Consider the following 16,092-nt stretch of genomic DNA (forward strand, 5'->3'; position numbering starts at 1 on the left):
ACTGTATGCTGCTATTGAGCTTCTAGTTTAGGTAAAATTCATGAGTTTACTATATTTTGTTTGGAAGGACACACACACCATGATTAATCTGAAGAAAGCATATTAAATACTACGTTATGCAACGATATTTCTAGCTTTATTTTTTGATGGAATGATTTCTAGCTAACGAGTTAGTCGTCCATGCAAGGATGGATGAGTCATCCTATTAAAAAATAGGGGTTTAAGACAATTATAGTGGGCACTGCTCTTCCATATATCCTTGATGCTTAATGGGCCGACTACATGTACATCCCATTGACTAATGTTTTGTGAGTGTAATCACTATGTTTTTTTTAAGGGGTTTTAAAACAAAATACTGATGTTAGATTGAACGATGTATAAAATTATATTACAAATGATACAAAAAATAATTCATCTACCTCACTACAATGTTCTTATATTTGAATGAAGTGATCATCTCATGTTTAAAATATAAAATGTATTACTACATAAAATTTATTAATTTTAAGAAGATTTATCCCTGCACACTAAATATTTTTTTCATGTGCCTTAAATGAATATTCATGTATTTTCCAAAAAATGAATGTGAAAAAATGAATGGAAAATGAACAAAGTAAACTTAAACAAATATAAAAAGGTATAAAAAATAAAACATAAAAAATGTAGAAATTGTTAAATGGAGAAACATTTGGCAGATTCAAAATGTAAGAAAGAGACCCAAGACATTCCCCAACGCATTGTCCTGTTCGGGGGATACATGTGTGTGTAGAAGCGAAAGAAGAACCTAACTTTGAATGGGAGTGTTTTAAGAAGAAAAGGTGCATGCACGCAAAGTAAAGTAATACTATTTCTAGCTAATTAATTTATTAAGATAACAAGCTTCCTGGATTTCGAGCCTCATGGTGCATGAGAGGCTGTGGATAGACGTGAGCCCGGCATGTAAATGTGCGAGTATTTCACAATTATTCCTTGGTTTTGGAAGGTACTGCATGTTGTTTTCCTTTTCTTATATTTTCTATAAACTTTCATAATTTCCCTTTTGAGTTTTTAAACTCTCGTTTTCCTGCTTTCTATTCTCTTAAAGAAACAATTATATTAGTTTAAGCACATCAATTCATGAATATTTATGTAAACTTGTGAATATTTAAAAAATGCATGAACATTTGAAATTAATCATTAACATTCTCTAAAATTTATTAAAATTTTAAAAGTTTCTGAATATTTTTTAAGTTCCCTAACATTTTTTAAGTTTGTGAACCTTTTTCATATTTGTGAACATACTTCAAATCCATGAATATTTTTAAAATCAGGTTTTTAATTCGAAATATATTAATTAATTAAAATCTGAGAACTTCCTGTGATTTGATGAACTTTCTCAAATGAAAAATATAATACCCATATTTTTCTAACTAGTGGTGGACCAAGTGGAGTAGAAAGCCAAACTGACCGAGTGAGAGGTTGATGTGCCACACCATGTAAGCGTCACATGAATAATTTGATGGTTTCAACCAGAAATAAGAGCTTCCAAGGGAACCACCATCGACTACCACCGAGACCGAGACATGTAGACACAACAACCACACATTGAACATCCACACTCTCCTCTCCAAACAAATACCATCTCAAACAACAACAATAGACCATATACAACCGAAAAACCACAATCGGAACTTAATAAATATAAAACGGAAGGCAACATAGACAACAAAAACGAAACAACCTGACACAATAACCTGCTAGAGAAGCAAGAGTTTGTCCACAGGAGCAGTGCGGCGAAGCCCATGTTAGCTTCTAGTAATAATGAAGGCCCAACCTAAGTCATGTATCCTAAATTAAACTGCCAGCGCATACATTATTTAATACGTGCGCTCAACTCAATTCATGGTCACTTTTGCCCTACTTCATCTAGGATTTTGAATTGCAGGAACTAGTTTGAGCGATACACAAGAAGGAAAATGCATTTTGTATGCAATAGAACATTGCCCCGTGTTTGGTCAAACTAAGACATATGCAGCTTTCACTTCTTCTGCAATGACTTGCAAGACAGGAAAGTTGAACTCTAAGCATTTTGACAATGCTTCAAAAAGTTTTTGGATCCATAACTGCAAGTAAGCATGAGATGAACTCACAGCTCAAAAAGATTGCCGCTGCATGGTCCCGCATTAATACTCCCTTGCCACGAATCCACACACATTTGGACATAAAGCTCTCGTCAATATTGAATTAATCCATCCTTCAACTGATTTGTTTGTTTTTATTTTACTATGATAATTATAAAATTTATTGGTAAATTTTGTCTAGGTCCATATCTATGTCTAGGGGTGGACTATGACGCGGCCAAAATATACATCACATACACACAACTCGATTTACACAACTTCAGCAGAATATATATCTAGGAGCATATATATGTTTAGGTCCAAAGAACGAGCCGCCAACACGCCGCTCCCATACGGGAATTGGACTGACCTTGTTGATATAGCCGGAAAGTCTTTGTATAGGTGTCCCTAAGGACCAGTGCGCTTGAGCTGCATTCATCGCCTCTCATCCCATGAATAGATATGAAGCGCCTGACAACACATGTCGACATAGAGAATGCCATGTGAAAAACCACAACCTCTAGGCTCCAAGGAGATGCCGTGAGCTTTGTCAAATTTGTTCTGGGAAAAGAACTCAAGGAAGATCGGCACCGGGATGTTGCACCCTGCCACCGGTTGCCGGAGTGGTAAGCAAAGTGCAATAGAATCCAAAGGGTGGCTGACGGAGCCGAAATGTGTTAGATTTGTAGCGACTGCTTGGATCGGAGGAAAAGACGTTTGACTTCATGTGCAATTTGATGATCTTTTTACGTATGGTTGTGAGAATCATTCTTTTGTTTGGTGGTGGGATGTAGAAACCATGATATTTTGCTTATGGTATTGATCTTAACAATTATAGTGTTGATGTTACCTTAATTTCTTTTGAATTTTATGTATTGGTCTTGATGCTATCTTGTTCCAAGGCATTATGTATTGCTGATGGCATTGCTGAAATGATGTCAAAATGTTTCACAAATAATGCCTAGATGTGTTGGAAGTGGACTATCGTTTTTTTTTAGAAAATGAGGTTTCCCTCCGACCTCTGCATCAGGGAAGTGGACTATCGTGGCGGAACACATATCACACACAGAACTTCAACAACTGATACAAGCTAATTAGGACAAACATGCACATATGCATATAGCATGTATAGTATTTCAGATGATACAAACTTACGGTGTCCTGCTGTCGGAAGGAGAGGGACGGGATGTGCGAAAAAGAGGATCAAACATAATGTCGTCCCTAAGCAGGCGGCTCAATCCTTCCCTATGGAAGTCCTCTTTCGTTTGTACCCTACCCTCCCCTCGCCACCATCGAAAGACTCTGTTGGGTGAAGACCATGCACTGGCGGCGGCAATAGGGTGCCTCGTCTCGTGCCGCTCCCTATCTCGTCATGTTTGGCGGGAAACAAAAGATGTACGCAAATGGTGGATAGGCAGAAGTGTAGCACATATTTTCTTGGCTTCGTGCATGATGGCTGCGGACATGAGTAATGCGTCAACAGTTGCATTACATCAATGTCACACATGGACAACGAGTGTTTGGGCCATGAAAACATCTACAGTCGGACATTATAAATATGACCCTCTAAATATTTGCGTGTTTCCTATTTGTTCGTCCACGCAGCTAGATTTTTCATTTTCTTCCTCATATGTTCGATCACTTACACGTTATTGATGAAGAGGAAAAGGGAGAAAGAAAAGAATGAATAAAGAAAATAAAAGATGGTTTGGGATTGGATCGCGTCCTATGTAACAGATTGACCGGACGCACCCGGATGGATCCGTGAGTCTTCATATCCTTTTCATATATGAGATGGATATAAGAGTTTGTGGACAACCCGTACACATAGGGATGATATGAGGGGCCTGGTTGTGTCACTTTTTTTTTCTCTGACCGGACGTGTACGCGGACTTATGAGGAGTCATTTGAGGGGTCCGCTTATAGATGCTCTAAGAGGCCTCCCCACAAGTTCTACATGCCTCATACGAGGATTATCATGTTACCGTAGGTATGAAAATGGAGTGAAAAATTTCCGCTTTTTCGGTGGAAAAAAATAAATAAAAAGGAAATATGAAAAGGAAAATGGAAATTTACAAAACAAAAATGAAAATGGAATTTCTTATGCAAAAACGAAAACAAAAATGGAACAATGTTTTTCGGTGGAACATACATGTAAATGGAACTTTTCGGTTTCGTGAATATGGAACTTTCTATTTGTTACTATAGTCCTATAGCTGCTTTGTAGATCAACCATCAAACAACGGACAATGATACAATGAGCATAATGGATCATTAGGGGCCCAACTTATACTACTCAACTAGGCCCTATACATAATTATCATGTACTACTACAATACTAGGATAGGTTGCTAACATATTCATATTATTTTGTAGCCATGTGAACAATTTATTAATCTTTGTTGCTGTGTGCATTACTCTATGATTCAAGGGTTTTTAAAGTTACGGTCAACGCCCACTTCTGTTTCTCTATCTGCTCTGTATTCGCTCCATGTTTGTTTTTGATAGTATCTGTTTCAGATATGCTATATTTGTTTCCGCTTCTAGAAAAAATATGAAAACAAATGTGATAGCACTATGTTCCATCCGTTTCCACTCCGTTTTCATCCGTGTGTTACAATAATTTTTTTACCACGGTACAACAAAGAAAGTTGCGGCACATATGAAGAAATTTTCATGCGACATGAGGGTGCATTGCCATTTGCACTAGAAAAATTATCATGCTACTAAACGAAGTTGTCACATATGATTTCAGTAATTGGCATGCTAAATCAGAGAGGAAAGTCACTTGTTCAAAGTGCAGATCTCGTTTGCTAAAAAAATGATTGGAGCGGATGTTTGTTCGGTCGGGAGGGGTGGATGAAGCGACATGTGAGCCCATGCAGATTGACGATATCACCGCATTGAGATTCACACGTGGAATCATCGATACACACCAGAGAACAATGTCAGCCTTTGTCTCTTGTATGTGCAGCGCCATACATGGTAGGTTGGTAGGGAGGTGTACTAGTTTGCCACTCCTGTTCTCGTTTGGTGCACTTGTGATCAATTTTTTTAACCGTTCATGTACTATTACAAAGCAACGTGGGGCCAGATTCTATGTAGAGTTTCCTCATGACATGAGGAGAAGCAGTGGCTTTATTATAAAAAAGGAATCTATAGGTCTCTCTCAGTGATCGACCGATTCTTCTGCCTCATCATCCTAAGACAAAAGAAAAAAATGTAAAACATCAAAAGAAAGAATGTAAAACATCAAAACGAAGACACGAAAATAAAGGACATTGCACTAATAAGTGTAGGTCAGAGCCATTGGTGTCGGTGCAGTGGCCCGGTGGGGGTATGTTGCGGCCTACCAAATTGTGCGGCAACGCGATGTGGCAAGTGGTCACTAGTGAAAAATAGACCTTTCGTTCGGACCTTTAGTCCCGACCGGGTTTGGACCGAAGACTAATGTGAACATTAGTCCCGGTTCCAACTGCTAGGAGCGGACGGGGGCACGACCAACTTTAGTCCCAGTTGGAATGCGACCTTTAGTCTCGGTGATACCAACCGGGACTAAAGGGGTTGCGGCAGGCTGGGCCCCTGCGAGCCCCTTTAGTCCCGGTTGGTATCACTAACCGGGACTAAAGATAGACATTTAGTCCCGGTTGATGATACAAACTGTGACAAATGTCTTCCTTGTATCAAGCTTTGTTTTTCCATTCCGGATCCAAGCTTTCTCTCCTCTCTGTTTCCTTCCCCAAGTTCGAGTTGATCCTTCATTTTTGCCAAGATATGTCAAGATTGAAGGCACCCCATCTATCCAAGTCTTTTAAAATGTTAGCAACTTCATCCTTTCATCTCTCGTTGCTAGTTTAGCTTGTTTAATGCTCTATAAGTATAGTGATTTGTTGGTTTTAGTTTGGAAGTAATTATGTAAGAGTTTTATTTGATTTATATGGAATTTGAGCTTAAATTAACTTCTTAGTTTGCATACGTGTAGGTGTGGTTTACTTAGTGCCTTTCCGTCCACATCCTCACCGTCATCGATCCCCGCGCCGTCCCGTCGCCGGCACTACCTTGGTAAGCCTCTTGTTCTTATTTAAAAAAAAAATATATAATATATATGATTTAGATAGTTACTTGTATAATTTTTTTTACTTGTACGATTTTTTGTTATATATAGTGCCATGGTTTTGTACGATTTTTTGTTATATATATATATATATATATGAAAACTCTATTCACCCCCTCTATTTTCACATCAGTACACTGTAATTGTACGTTTCTGAAATTTTAATCTTATCTCATACGTAAAAACAGACCGTAAAAAAATACATAGCCACCGTAAAAAATATTTCATATCACGTAAAATTACAAACATAAAAACATAGTGTAAATTATACATAAAATGTGATTTTTCTGGTCTTATGACCTATATTTTTGTTTTCTTATGTCAAATTTTTCGTAGTGAATGAATATAAACGTATCTATTTGCATTTCAAATTTAATTTATTAATGAAATGGTCGTAAAATTACCTCGGGTGAGGAATAATTTAATCTGCACCCTGAGTGATATATATATATATATAGACACTCTATTAGACACCCAGGGTGAAGAATAACTTATTCCTCATCCTAGTCATTTCACTGAGCCACATTTTTTCTCATATGAACGCAATTTTCTAGCGTGCATGTTGTAAAATTACCTAGCTTCTAATTAAAATTACCGAAATAACTTCTAGTGTTATATTGTCATGCCATATTTTTTCTCACATGGAAAACGTAAGTTTATATCATGCATGTTGTAAAATTACCTCACATTCTTTTGTACGTGGAAGACAAACTTCCTTCCTCGATAGTATAATATTACTTCAAGTCTATTTTTTCTTACGTTTTCATGTCATGGTGGTGGAATTGGATTTGGGTGAGGAATAAGAATTCCTCACCAAGGGTGACGAATAGCGCGACCATATATATATATATATATATATATATATATATATATATATATATATATATATATATATATATATATATATATATATATATATATATATATATATATATATATATATATATATATAGTGGTCTTATTTGTTTAAAGATTAATGAAATGCGTCAGAAGCTCCTACCAGAGAACTGCATATAAGAAATTGAAGAGGAAATTGCGGGATTTTTCCTTAATGAGGTCATACTAGAAGCAGAAAATACCATTACATGTAATGATCTCCAAATTATATAGGAGAAATTATATATATACCTATATATATATAGTCCCGATCTGTTCCGGAAGAGGTGGCCTCCTAAATAAAATTGCATAAACATAAACATTATAAGCATACGTATAAGAAAATATAACATCCACTATACATGCATCACATCATATGCATCATACCAAAACAAAAAACATCATATGCATCATATACATCCACTATTAATCATCCAACATGCATTATACAATCTTTTTTCAAAAAAAAAACGAACTAGGGTTCATCTTTTTTTTTCAAAAAGAAAAAACATGAACTAAGGTTCACCTGAAACATATTTAACAAACAACATCCACTATACATTATGCATCACATCATACCAACATGCAAAATACCAAAACAAACATAGGAGTTAATTTCTCCAACATGCATCGTACAAAAAATATCAATGAACTAGGTTTCATCTTCACACTACTACCATTCCAACTAGTGATTAGAGTTCATATCCAACCCATAGAACATCTAGAATCAACCTAAAACAATCCTAGGATACAAAAAATTTAAATCTAGTTCAAAAATAGGGGTGATTTGAAGCAAATAATGCGACGAATTGGTAGCTATTTGACTAATTGTAATTGGAGGGATCAAATGAGATTATTTTTCTCGTTTTGGGGCCATCTCGATCTGTCAAAACAGTGAAGAAACGAAGAAGATCCTAGGGGGGAGTGGAGAAGATGAGAGAGGGGGCGAGAGAGAAGGACCCTGTGTTCTTCGGGCGGCTGGGTGGGGGAGACGGGGGTGGGGGCGGCTGTCAGCGGCTTATAAGTGTCCAGACCCTACCGCCGGGGTCCCTGGCGGTAGGGTATGGCAGGCTACCGCGAGGCTGTGCAGCGGTAGGGTGGGACGGAGGGGGACGTCAGTTGTTTAGTGTTGTTGACGTGGATTAATCACTTAGCATCAAAGGGTTTGACGGTAGGCTTTGTATCCCTACCGTCATAGACCCTGACGGTAGAAAAAAACGGTCAGATCTCAACTTTTACTCGAACCGGGGTGAAATCTCAAAAAACATCTTTAAAAGGGTCAAAACATGAAATTTGGCCACGTTAGGCCTCTATCGGGGACAAGGACCGGGAATACAGGACATGCACAGATCCCCAAAGCATTCGCACGGTCTGGATAACGTTCGACCTGGTGCGCGACCTCTATCGGTCATTTTCGCCTCATGCCACCTTTACATATCACATTGCAAAAGCAAAAGCAAAAGCAAAAACAACGTTCACTCCACCCTAACTATCACAAGAATGACTAACTCGTCTCATCTTCCCACGTTGACAACGCCACAAAGAGGGCGGTGGTGTCGTTCCTAAAAAGGGCTGCCTTCTTCCATGTTTGTCCTTCCTCCTCCTCCAGTCGGTGTAGTACGTGTCTGAGAGAGGGCGTGGCCCCATAAAAAACAATCGCGTTACTGTGCTTCCATAGCTCCCACATCACTAGCAAAAAGAGTGTCCACGTGCCCCTTTCTGGTCACATTGTTCGTCACTCTCTCACTGCACCATACCTGAAGCGGGGTGTCCCTGGTTGGGTGCCCACTCCGGTCTGCCAAACCAAGGCTCGGCACAAGATTGTCCACATTTCTGTGTCAAATACTCAATCTACCAAGATATGGTTGATCGATTCCTCCACTTGGTCGCAAAATTGGCATGCTTGTCCAGTCTCGTAAGTCTATGAGAGGTCCAACACTTGTTCCACAAAGCAAACCATGCGAAGAAACGGCACTGCACAGGTGCGCCGGAATGCCAAGTGAAATCTACCCTGGGAATGACCTGCCAATCCCAGAACCTTGCGTCATAGGCCGATCGAGTGGAGTGATGCCCATTGGGCTCCCATGCCCATCGGATGGAATCTGCATGGCCGAGTTTTTTAGTAAGACTGCAGGAGATCTGCCGTGATTCTATTAAGGAGGAATAGGCCGACTACCAGTAACAGAGTAACGCAAAACAGCGGCATACAACCAAATAAAAAAGATGCCTACTGTTGCCGGCTTTGCCATGCAACGAAAGATGAAGAGAAAAAGAAAGTTTCAGCCCGGGTCAAAGGTAATAGGACATCCTGCAAGCTGCCAGGCTGCCGATTCATCTTGAATACGCGTGATCAACGCCGACACCGGAAGCTCAGTTTTCTTGAAAATCCTTCTAGCCAAAGTTCCCAGCAGATCAACATTGCAAGAGCCCGTACCCCTTTTTTATGTCATGCTTCCAAGTCAGGAGTGGTAAGATCCTGGAACCAATTGCTGAGGGGTTTGTCATCCATCCAGGAGGCAGGTTGTAGTGATGGTGTTCGTGCAGATACAACCATTGCATTCCAAACCTTCCTCGACCATGGGCATTCAGAGAGGAGATGCGCGGCTGTCTCTAAGGATCAGATGCAGAGAGGGCAAAAATAGTTATTGTCCCAACCTCTCAATAGTAAGATGTCTGCGGTGAGGATCTTCCTTTGCATGGCCGTCCAGAGGAAAATCTTGCATTTGGGAGGTGCCCATGTCGGCCGTATTGATGTGTGCAGATTGTATTTGATCATCCCCTCGAATTGGAATAGGTAGGCGGTTCTGGCAGAGTATTTACCGTCTGCGGTTAGTTTCCATGTGATTGAGTCGTTGATCGTCGTGTGTCAGACTAGTTTGATCCAAAAGATTGGAGAGGTTAATAAGCTCATCCATCATATCATCATGCCAGTTTCGCAGTAGGTCATTGATCCAGTTATCTCTCAATAGTGCATCATGGACGGTTCTACCTTTCCTGGATGAGCCCGCAAACAGGATTGGTGCAATGTCTCTTGGTGCCATCCCCTTTAGCCATGCATCTTTCCAAAAAAAGAGTTGTTTTACCATCACCTAAGTTTACGTTAGTAGCCCCGACAAATATGGAAAAATCTTTATCATCACATGGTCCTCCTATTCCAGCAATGTGGAAATTGGCGTTGGTCCATCGTAGCCAGATCCATCTTAGTCTGAGTGCACATGCAAACTTCTCCATGTCATGTAGCCCAAGACCTCCAAGCCGTTTTGGGCGACAAACGACATCCCATCTTACCCTGCATTGCCCTCCATTGCATTTATCTTCGGCGCACCAAAACTAGGCTCTAGTGCGCTGGTCAAACCATTTTAAAAGCCACTTTGGTGGTTTATGGGCTGAAAGCATGTAGACAAGCAGGGATTGTAGGACCGCTTTTGCGAGGGTTAGCCTATCCCCTTTGGACATTAGCTTTCCTTTCCATCCCGCCATTTTGTTGTCAAACTTAGACATGATGTTGATGTAGTGTATTTTTTGTAGTTTCTTGACAGAGAGCGCCATCCCAAGGTAGGTTGATGGGAAAGTTCCAATTGGTATTCCCAGTGGAAGCAACACTTGTTGGAGGTCAAGGCCGTCACAACGTATAGGTAACGCAAGGCTCTTTGCGAAATTTGTACGAAGGCCGGTTACCTGTTGGAATGTTTGCAGTATCAATCCAACCATTGTCATGTCCTCTTGAATTGGGTTTACGAAAAGCGCCAGATCGTCAGCGTACAGCGACGTTCTCATTGTGGCTGCCCGGCCCCATAGCGGTGATAGGAGCCCATGTTCTGTTGCCTTGTCTAAAATCCTGTGTAGGGGCTCCATAGCGATGCTGAAGAGGAATGGCGATATTGGATCTCCCTGTCGAACTCCACACTTGTGCCATATCCTCTCAGTCGGCACACCATTTACCATGCTCATTGATGAAGAGGAGGAAAGGATCATGGCGATCTAGGAGCACCATCGTTGTCCAAAACCCATTGCGTGCATACAGTTCAAGATGTACGGCCAGGAAATGGTGTCAAAAGCTTTGGCCAGATCAAGTTTTAGCAGGACTGATTGTAGCCGTGTCCGATGGTAATGTTTTGCTAGATTCTCAACAGAGAGAAAGTTTTCCTAGATGCTTTGTCCGCTCATTAATGCGCTCTGGCATTTTGAAATAAGGGAGGGTAGCCGCGGTGCTAGCCTTCTTGCGAGCACTTTTGTTACTAGTTTCATGAGATTGTGTATTAGGCTGATTGGTCTGTAGTCTCCAATTTGTGTCGGGTCTTTCTTTTTGGGGGTGAGCACAATCAAAGCATCGTTGATCTTATGAAATGATCTGGAGTTGAGATTAAAAAGCCTGTGGAAAATAGCGAGCAGATCTTCTTTAATAATCTCCCAGCATGCGCGATAAAACACTCCTAGGAAACCGTCGAGGCCCGGCGCTTTATCCGTTGGCATGTCCCAGATAGCATTTTTGATTTCTTCAAGAGAGAAGCCGTGCTCAAGATCTTGCAGATTTTCTGGAGTAATTTGGAGGAAGTCCCAGCAAAAAGATTTTGAGGTTTCAATCGGTGTTCCCACAACAGCGGTAAAATGTTCGCCAATTGCATGGAGGATGCTTTCTTGGTCGCTAAGAATCGTTCCAAGAGGGCCTAGCAGTGAATGGATCGTGCTCTTCCTTGCACGCGAATTTGCTTTGATGAAAAGCATTTTAGAACTGGACAGATTGTCTTTTAACCATGACACCTTCACACGTTGTCGCTGTTTGATTCTAAGCAGAACTGCTAGTCCCAAACACCTTGATTTAAGGTTTAGTCTTGTTGCACTTACGTGAGCTGTGAGGGCGCGTTCATCCTGGGCACATTCCAACCGGAGAATGAGTTCTTGTGCCGTGAGAAGTTGCAGCTGCACGTACCCAACCTTTGCCCTGCTCCAGACCGATAGGGGCCGAGCAACTGCTCGAAGCTTCATGTTGAAAGATCGGATTGGGTCTGTCATGGCAGGTATACTATTCCATGCTGCCAGAACCACTTCATGGAATCCATGAATGAACTGCCAGTAGTGCTCGAATTGAAATCTTCTTTGCTTTCTTAGCATCCCATCATTGACCAAAAGAAGTGGGCAATGGTCCGACATAGATGAGGACTGTGGAAGCATCTTTGTGTTTTGGAACATAAGTTCCCAGTCCACTGTACAGAACGCACGGTCTAACCTTACAAGCGTTCGAGGGGATTGTTCATTTGACCAAGTGTATTTTCTGCCGATCAGCCGAATCTCTTTAAGACTGGAGGCGTTTAGTGCTTGCCGAAACCTTAGCATCCACCGTCTATCCAAGTTCAAGTTGTTTTTATCCGCCGCCGAGGTGATGAGATTAAAATCCCCGAGCACCAGCCAAGGGGCGCAGATTGATCTAGCGACGTCTTGTAGCTCGGTGAGGAAAAGCGTCCTTCTAGCATCATCATGTGGTCCGTACACCGTAGTGATTGCCCATGGGTGGCCGTTGAGTGGCGTCATCGTAGCAGAGATTGAAAATTCTCGGACTGCAACATCTGTTACGACATATTTAGATGTATCCCAAAGCAAAATCAAACCACCTATAGTTCCATTTGCAGGAAGCGAAACTGCTCCCTGAAGCATTGGCCCTCCGATCTTTTGCATGTCATCATCGGAGAGGAGACGAAGCTTTGATTCTTGCAGGCATAGTATTGAGCATTTGCATTGCTGCACCATTGATCTGAAAACAAGACACCTAGCCCGATCATTTAGTCCTCGCACATTCCAGCATAGAATAGCTAATCTATCATCCATAAAAAACTGGAGGAACAAACTGCCTAAAGGGAGGCAAATGCAAGGCTGATGACACACTAGAAATAGAAAGGTAAGCTTTAGGCGCCGCGGGCGCGTGAGTACAGCTGATCACACCAAAAAGTGTGATGTAGATACAGAGTAGGAGTTCATCAGGTGCCTCCGGCACATGATTACATGGAGTAGGCGCAACCCACGCGACTCGATGAGAAACTAAAAGTTCAACTTCAGACGTCACCGCGCGCGTGAGAGAGATAAAAAGAAAACATGAAATTGGCAAAGATAAACGGAGCCGGCGCACTGCGGCGAGCTAAGCAGATATAATGGGGTATAGTCGCGTCCTTCGCGGGCCTACCATCATCTAACGATCGTCTTGTCAAGTTGGTTTCACAATCCATAAGGGACCTGTAGCACCTGTAATTTTTCGACATCTTCAGTTTGTTTCTGCATTCAGCTCGTCGAGGATGAGCTAAAGGTCATCGTCCGGAAGGTTGATGCATGGTGGAGCGTTAATCCCGGCAACCTCCGCCAGCTTGGACAACAATGGTTCTGGCATTGGGTTCTTGAAAAAGCTGAGATACATCTTGAGAGTTTCTTCATTGAACTCGCTGATATCTTTGATCAGACCCAGGCGGACGCAAAACCTGGCCTGAGACTTCCTTGATGCCATGAAAGAATGGCTGGCAGTGTGTGCTTTGGTTTTCTTTGACATTTTGGTCATGAGGCAAACAACTTCTTCTTGATCTGGCCTGGCGCTGAATCTGCCATCATTGGGGCTCCCAACAGGGAGGGGGAGAGCAAACCGGCCACTCTTCCGATGAACCAGCGCTGCTTTTCCGAGGGGAGTGAGGCCACACATGAGATGATTGCGGTGACAATCTCTCTGCCAGCTGTAACATTGCCCATTTGATCTCTGTCCGAGCCGGACTGTGCAATTTGCACTCTAGGGCCGAAACAAATCTCAGAATTCATGTGAGGAGGCGGTCCCTGCATGCCAGAGAAGTCTATGGCCGGCGTCCTTGCGACAAATGCATCCCAGCTGTTGAGCGGATGGGCGTTGGTGCCGCAGTTGCTGAAGAAAACTCTTTGCGCGGAATCTGCGATGGCAAGATGATCCGAGGAGACTGCCTCACCGATGTTCCTGTTAGTGACCCATTCATTGTCAGTTTGATCATCAGCGGGGGTCAAGTAAGCAGATGGGTGTCCTGGCAGTGCGGCTGCGCTTGGCTCTGCGGTTGGCTGGTGCAGTAGCTGATTGTTGGTCGGGTGGGAGATTCCCATCTCACCAAAGGAGTTGAGCATGCTGCCATGCAATCCGTCATCTTAAGTGATTGGCTTTGCAGTCAGGCATAAATGCTGAATATTGGGGTTGGAAGCTGCAGCAATAATTTCATCTAGCGGCGAGAGAGCAGCCGTAGCAGCCTGGGTACCAATCCAGCCTTCTCCGCAGGCCTGCAGCCCCAGCTTGTGCATGTCAAACGCGACGCCCTAGTGAGAGGAAGCAAGGTGGCCAGCAGCAGGAGATCTGGCCGTGTTGTCTGCAACGGTGGGTGACTGGCCACAAGAGCTGCACCCCATTGTCGCCGTGGTTGCAGGAGCAGCTCCGATGCCATGTCTCGAGCGGCTAGAGGACGGGCGGTGCATAGAACCAGCGGGGATTGCAGTAGAGGAGCTCGCAGATGCTGCCTGACGCGGAGCTGGGGGGGCTTGGGGAGGTGCACCATCGCCCTTCTCTGTCATAGGAACGGCTCGGTGCACGGTGGAGATTGGCCGCACGTTCCCAGCGCTCAGCATGCCGTCCACCCCGACGCGGTGCTGGGTCGAAACGGGCAGTGTCGCGGCACTGGGCTTGGCCAACAACAGACTGCCACAGGGAGCGACGCTTCCCAGCGCGGCGACGACGTTGCCGGCCCTGCCCTTCATCATCGGCATCATCGTCATGGCGTCGAGGGAGGCGCGAGGAGCCAGCATCGAGGGGACGCCTAGGCGGCACAACACGTCCATCCATGGTGCCGATCTGCACATTGTAAGTGAAAATGCGTGGGTATTCTGCCGTGTAGGAGGAGTCTGAGGCGATGTGGGAGTAGTCCTTTGCCAGTACAAGGTGGATAAGAACTCCGGTCATCGGCCCCTGTCGGCCCTCTTCCGCTGGTACACCATACGGCAGCTGATGCCGGTTGCGGCCGTCTCCGGCCCGCTCAACAATGGTGAGTTCAGCCGCCTTGGGGATGAGGTCTGGGTTCTCCGTCCAGACCCAGACGAAGAAAGCCGTCACATTTTGGAGGCGCTCGGTTTGACGCTCCATTCGGTCGATGATGCAGGAGCTGCCCAGCAGTTTCTTGATCTTATCCAGTCTCCAGGCGTGAAACTTGATCCCGGAGATGGCCAGCCAGCAATAGAAACGGAGGCTGCGGATGGTGCTCACCGGCGCCGGTTCCCATTGCTCGAGCTGGAGACGAATACCCTCAACGCGGATGTATCCACGCCCGAGGGCCAAATCACGCTGATATGGCTCCGTGAAGCAGATCAGATAGTCTTCTGGGTGCACATAGGCCACCTGGATGGATTCCCGCGGGATGTCGAGCGCCTCCTCGAGGGCCTTGGCGACTAGGGCAGTGTTGAGGTCGACCCTGGCATCAGGGGCAGTGGCCGTCAGTGCTGTGCGGCGCAGGTGGTGGGCATCCGCTTCCATCTTCGGAGTGCTCAACACAACACAAGAGGAGCGCTCCGGCCGGCGGGAGGCGAGGCCAGGGGTGAGCTCCATCTCGCCTGAACTCAAACATAGCGCAGGCGAGGCGGCCGGGCTCATTTGAGGTGGTTGGGGAGGCTGTAGCTGCTTGCGGGCAGGATGTGGTGGCTGAGAGGAAAGCCTGCTAGTACAAGAGCGCGCGAGGTGGCCTGCTTTTTTGCATCGGATGCAGCGGAGGGGATCTCGACAGGAAGCAAGTCGATGGCGTGTTGAAAGGCATCTGAAGCAACGGCCCTTGAATCTCGCTTTGAAGGCAAGATGCTGCTGGAGAGCCACTGGATCAGAAGGAGGGGCGCGCCGTTGTTGCAGATGCAGATCTCCGGAAGAGGAAGCCTTCATCGCCCTCATCTCCTTCCTGGAGCGAACCAGGTTCCATTCCAGCGCTGGATCGGCAGGGGCTTCCTCGGCATTAAAGGACTGGGCAGAAGCACGAG

Source organism: Hordeum vulgare, chromosome 4H (assembly GCF_904849725.1).
Source record: "Hordeum vulgare subsp. vulgare chromosome 4H, MorexV3_pseudomolecules_assembly, whole genome shotgun sequence".
Taxonomy (NCBI): domain Eukaryota; kingdom Viridiplantae; phylum Streptophyta; class Magnoliopsida; order Poales; family Poaceae; genus Hordeum; species Hordeum vulgare.